This window comes from Atta cephalotes (genome assembly GCF_000143395.1).
Source record: "Atta cephalotes unplaced genomic scaffold scaffold00015, whole genome shotgun sequence".
NCBI lineage: Eukaryota > Metazoa > Arthropoda > Insecta > Hymenoptera > Formicidae > Atta > Atta cephalotes.
In genome coordinates, this window is record NW_012130079.1 from 983,979 (window position 1) to 991,154 (window position 7,176).

The following is a 7,176-nucleotide window of genomic DNA, read 5'->3' on the forward strand; positions in this document are numbered from 1 at the left end:
AGTATATATATATATATATATATATATATATATATATATATATATATATATATATAATTAAGAACAGATCAGTGCTTTCAGTAACATAAGTTATGACTACTTTTTTTACGCGATTTTTTTATCTCTTTCTACAAAATTTCTCAAGTTTCTCGCATTTTAGTAGATATATTATATTCTACTTTAACGAAATGTATTAAAAAAGTTTGAAAATTCGAGGCACGAGCATGATTGCGGTAATCCATGATGGCAATCAGTCAGTTCACGCGGCGTATGTGATAGATCGGATGATCGTCGTATGTCCCATATGAGGGATTGCTCCGATTTGCATCCCTCGTGCGAGGAATAATGCATAAGGTCGACATTTGAATCTACTCGAGCCGAGGTGACGATATCATCGCATTGTGATCGATTTCACTTCCTGGCATAGACATATTATTAAAAAAATCGATACTTTATATCTAAAATCGTTTTATTTTTCTGGTCATTATATAGCAATATAATTTATGTGGAAATTAAACTGATAAGAATATAATATTTAATTAACTGTAATAAAAAATACAATATTATATGATTAATAAATACACATCGAAGAAATAAGTTACCATATTTTCTGTGTTTTAATTTTATTTCTGTGTTTTAAAATTACGCACGTAATTTCATTCTTTCTCCATACATAAAATTTGAAAAAAAAAACGATAATTATAATTAATTTTTCTATTTATAATCAAAGACAAATTTTATTTTTTTATCAAACTTTTTTTTTTAATAAGTGTTTCTTGAAATTAATTTGAAAAGCAGTTAAAGTATTCGGCATGTTTTGTACATTAAACGTGTATGTCATAATGGCCGGCAAGTTGTATTTGAAATTCTTCTTTGTACTACATTGTACATTTTGTAACATATTTTGTTGTGATTATCTTGTATAGATGATTATCTTGCTACTATTCGCGTGCCGAGACTCGAACAGATAGATATCAGCTCCATATTTTATCATGTTAATCTTTGAAATCATCATAGCAACAGGTATTAAAAGAACCAATCGCGTTTCCTATACATAATTAGTAAGTATCGGTTAGCGTGATTTCATAATACGTTAAATATTTTGTGACACGAATGCATAATGTACAATGCGTCGGAAAATGACGTTGTATTTTTTTTGTTAATAAATTATTTTGTCCATTCGTAAAACTCGAACGGATAGGTAGTGACGTGGGCAGCTCCCTGTGTTGTTATTATATCTCTCGTTACAACAAGTATTAATCGTAAAAATGAACATTATCATTTCCTATGTACAATTAAAAACCCATTCTGCACAACCAATTAACATCTACGTATCAAGTTGATAATTCTTATCCAAACAAGTATTTCGCACGATTCCTTCATTTTATCAAGAACATCAAAGAATGAATATGACTAGTTATTGCGGTAGTCGTTAAAATGATAAACATTTTTTTAAATGATACACAGAAAAAACACAGTTGAAAACTTCACTGATTCAGTAAATCTACAGTCGTAATATACAGACAAGTCAATTTTCTATGTTAAAATAGCAAAATTGACAGCTGAACATTAGCGATTTGTTGAACCATCAAATCTTCTTAGTTATCGATGTTGAATTCGCGTAGTAAATTATTTGAGTTTGCTATACCACCCAATTAATTTTTTTTCCGTGTAAGATTTGAATTTCGCGTTTAAAATTTTTCATGTCCTTTCAATTATATAATTCGTCCATCATTTTTACATTGAGAATTACGGAATGATCCACATCCAAACACATCGGATTGTTTAACCATCCGGAGGTGACGATGGATCGATGGATCCAATCAATTATAAATCTCTTTATCGAAAATATCAAATATTTCAATTTTCTTTATGCTTCATCTTCAAATTTTTCGAATTATACTTTTAAGTTATTAAAATATACTTAATATTCATTCTTTTTTATACGCGTTATGTCATTATAATTCCTTGAAATTAATTAATGGCTTTTAATTATCATAAATAAATTATATGAGTTTTATGAGATCCAGCGGCAATAATTTTAGCGTCAGTTTCGAAGAGAATTAATGTACGCAATCGTATGCAACATAATTAATAATTATTTCAAAATATATATGGAATGGACACTGTAGTCGATATGAATTTATTTCGTTTTCAAAATGTTTCGTTTTTCGAAATAACAACATCGGTTGATACGCATAATCTTGATATTTCAAATTATTGATACGGCGCAGCGTTTAAATGTTTACGCAAGGTCGCCGTGCTATCATTCGCACGTCGAAACTCAAACAGACAGGTAATGGCGCGAGCTCCGTGTTATTATCCTTCGCGATAAATGATCGGCAACATGTACGATTAATTAACCTTCCTAATGAATACAACTCGTTGTATCGAAGTGATGATGGAGAAGATATTTAGTGCGATTTATTCATTCGAATTAAATAAACCGAGCAGTTTAATAAACGGAAAATGTACGTATATGCAACTGAATTTTAATTGCACTTTGTGTCGATCAACTTATATTCCTATTGATTAATAAGAATTAATTTGAGATTATGCATAGTATGAGATTTTCTACTATTTCTACAAAGTTTCTATCATACTAACATTTGCTATAAAATTTGTAATAATCAGTTTGTCAACATTATTTATGATTATTTGATTGCTGTAACGTATGAAATATCTGTACGCATAAGAAATTATAAAATATAACCAATTTGTATAAAAATAGATATTATTTAAATTTTATAATCAATAATAGATGACAAATAGATACATATATAAATGTAATATAGGTTTGAATGTACAAATTGAATGCGATAATATCGATTAACTATATGATATAATATATTTTAGCTTATAATCTGCTTATATACATTCTCTGAATATTTTCGGATTAGAACGTTCTGCTCTAGTTAATCTTTTGAATATATTAAAATATTGCACATGATAATTAAGAGATACCCCCTATAATGATGCAAGTATGAAAATTTCTTTTGCTTTGTGCAAACAAACGATGTATATGATCAGACGAGAACTTGTCCGTTTTTTCGGAACATGCGAGTAGTTCCCATTTCGAAAACGTGGAGCACAGTAGAAGCAGGCTTGCGGTTATATTTATGTTTGAATTCTTGTAGATGGTAATTTGATACGACGGGGATCGAGTGATCTTGGATGGACGATAGTAGTACGATTTGTCAATCGGTAAGCAGGTAAAAGGGTTCATTCGGTCTTCCACCTTGTTCTTTTGCGCCTTTTCTCGCGCTCGACACGAATCCTTTCAAGCTAACGATGGTATCATCATTAGGTAGTCATTAGACGCTAGGCGCTCTATCGGATTGAAAACTTCTTATTATTATTATTGGAAAAATTTATAGACAAGAATTCTCCGTTTGTGTATGTTAATTTCGGAGATGTTTGTAACGACTGTTTTCGGTTAAATCGTTTTTTGTCCTTTTTATACATTTTATACTTTTTATTTTTGAGAACTCTCTCGACTTTTTCCACGGCGCTTATTCTATCATTCGAGAAGTTTTATTCTTCTGTCACTTGTCCATTTATTACTCGATGCGCTTCGGAGACATTTCATCGATAAAACAATAATTTGTATGCCGATGGACGCGATGGATAACGACACCATGAAAAAATTAAGAGATGAGAAAACTAGATTATCTTATGGATTTGCGTCGGTGGCAGATTTAATTGATTACAAATTAGTGGATTCATGGTGTCGCACATTCGCACCTGGTTTTCGGTTTCCCCGGAAATTTCGTATTCTGGGCCCTCCGTTATCTCATCTTCCGCGCGCCGCGTCGCTTCGGTGCAGCCCGTGTTTTTCTGCAGATAAATTAAATCGTTCTTTTTACTTCGAACCTCGTTACATTTTAACCGTTCTCCGTTCGCGCCGGCTTCTCCTGTGTTTTTTTTGTCCCTTCCTTCTTTCTCGGCCACTTCATTCGCGCCGTGACATCACAGCACCTTATATGAGCCGCGTGTGTATCCCATTCCCACTCTTCCTCTGATCGCTGCCGAACAAATTCCCTGCAATCAATTCTCAGCGCGCTTATCACTAGCAATTCGATATTTTATCGTGGCTGAGGCCGAGTGCACAGCCAAAGTTATCCGGTTCTCTTGCATTCCAGCGAATCGAGCACCAATTCATACGCGCTACGTGATAACGCAATTCGACCGTACCTCGATGATAACGCAATCATTTATATGCTGAGCGTTTGCGCGATGATAATCGGTTCTATCTCATGATAAAGATAAAAAAAAGAGGAAGGACTATCTTTTCTTTCTCGCGTATTCCTTAACTAGACGTATTCACGTATCCTCGGGCGGGCATTTGATCAATCGCAAGTACAAAAGAACGCGCAGAATATTGCATGCGAATCTCTCAGTTGCTTCCATATAAACATGCTAACGTCTCCGATAATAAGCTGGCCACTTTACGCACATTCCTAGGCGTCACATGTGAACGCGATTGCACTCGAGTGTTCCCTATAAGTGAGAGAGGACAAGACATAGCGAGATATCGAGTGTAGAAAAGAGAACGAAGAGAAAGAAGGTGTGAGACATGAAGGAAAAGGAGATAGGATGAGATGATGAAATAATGGAAGAGACACGAAGAACGTCGGGATACGGCAAAGAGGGATAAGGAGCAGAAAAATCGGTCGAATAGCGATGAGTGAATAAGGAGAGAAGCGAGAGAGGATAGCGCATCGGAAGACAACGAGATTGAGTAGGTGACGAGAAAAAGAGAGAAAGAGCTGATAGAACGAGGGAGAAAGGAAGGACGAAGGAAGAACTCGGTCTGGTCTGGCCACGAGACCGTGGTTTATATGCCGATGCATTGGGAGATGCCGAGTCGGTGATGGTGGAGGCCGACGAACGAGGAGAACAGCATGAAGAGTGGAGGGAAGTCTTGAAAGGAGGGAAGGGTTAGTAGCTCTTGTAACGCTATCGACCCTGTCGCTGTACATCACGTCGACACCATCCTAGTCCGCTCATTTCAGATCGCGGGAGTAGTAGGAGTCGGCTTCTGCGCCATTACTTCGGTCGCCGGCCCTACGCGTGCACGCACGCACGCATGCACTCACGCACGCACGCACACGCGCCCGCGAGGGGTGCTATGTGAACGTGAGCTACGTGGTACATGCAGGTTGCACGCGAGCAAAGCGAGGTGGACGAATGAAGGGTGAGGTGTGCGACGACGCCGAGGAGCATGCATTATATCCTGGAGCGCGCTCCTTCAGAGATGCAATGCCGATTGCTGCGAAATAGAACGGTTGCACTTGCGGATAATATCGATGAAATTTATGCAGCGGAGCGATAACAGAAACTTGTGACGTTTCAAAGCTTCCAATTGAATCATTGACCATATTTAACACTTACGTTTATTTTGCAACTATTGAAAGTTTCCTTTGATGAGATAGAATGATGTTTTTTTAGATCTAAAATAGATTGTTTACTGGGAAAAATTTCTTGGAAAACCAACAAAGAATATCTTTGTTAGGCAGAATTATTCATTTTTTTTAAATCAAATTATTAAAGACAATTTTGACTCTCATTTCAAAGATACCCTGTGAATTCCCGCTGAATTGATTTAAATGGACGCCATTTTACAAGCACGTTTGCCGCGAAAGATCGTCGGTAGTAATTTAGATATGCGGATTGAAGTTCCGAAGTGCACTTTCGTTAGCACGAATACTTCTTATGTTGAAATTTATTTTATAGAACCGAAAATGGTTCTCGATTCTGGAATGCATGACGAGCAGTTGGTTCGGCTCAATGATTATTTCAGTCGTGCTCCCATTAAGAAATTTGAGAATAATGATTAATTATAATATACGGAAGTAAAGAGAGAGAGAGAGAGAATTTCATGTCCTCTTAATGCCGAGACACTGTCGTGTCTTTTGATATATGCTTTATATGAAAATTACATATATCTATACGCAAATTTAAAAAACTATACAGTAGTTATCAAAAGTTTCCGGCTAATATATAATTTTATGATAATTTTTTAGTCTGTTCTTCAGTTTACATTATAAATTTGATAAAATTTTTGTTATAATTAATTTAAGAATACAATATTTTTAATACTATGGAAAAAATGGTTTTTCTGAAAAAAATTTAAAATTTTAGTTAGATACAAGTTTAAAAATTTTGTGAATTATCAAAATAATTAAGGGCATTCAAACTATTTGCTGGAATATTAATATTTTTTGCAACATTCAATGTTTAAGTGTTGTTTTACATAATTATTTTGATAGTCTAACAAAATTATTTTCAGATTTGTATCTAGCTAATTTTTTTTAGTTTTTTAGTTCAAATCTGAACATCTAGAATATATTAAATATATTATCTTTTTTTTTGTTGTAAAAATCCTTTATATGAGCAATACAATAACATTATCTATTGGACGAAAACTTTTAGCAACCACTGTATGTAGATATATATATATATTGGTTATATATACAAATCTTCGCAAAATCTCACAATCGATAAAAAGAATTGGTCTTACATTATATATTTTTTTTCACGAAATACTATCTTCTGGCCGGTTATACATTACGAAATATTTTGGAATCTGTATATAATATGATATATTTATAACTTGTGTCCCGTGTACTCGTGTGTTAATTTTCCTTATCTTGCAGAATTATCGTTAAGTATAGAGGCAAAAGAGAGCGTCATCCGACCGTAAATTCTTCTTGGCCGAATTCTTATGCTCACAGCTCATTGAATCGTGATGCACGCGATCACGATCGCCCAATCAGTCGCTCTATTTCCCTCTCTTTTGTACCAAAAACCTCCGGAGTCCAGGAGTCGTTTTCGAGCGATGCTGCGCTGCGCCGATCTCGACGCCGCTCCGCGGCCGATCGCCGCGTAGCCAGGTTAACCCGGCGAAGCGTGAAACGTGCGAGAACGTCTGTTTCTGGTGGGATATCTCCCGACCATTTCCATTTAATTGATCGTCCTGAAACGTTGGCACGTATATATGCTCCGTGGATCGAAGGCGATACCAGGACGGCGATTTCAATGGGCACTGGACGAGCCAATTAGCTCCGTTCCAATGCTCAGGTACCCTCTTCCCTCCCCCCCCCGCCCCTTCTGATTCTGTCCTCCCTAAAACTACAGCTTTATCCCCTTTCTCCACTTCTCTCTCTCTCTCTC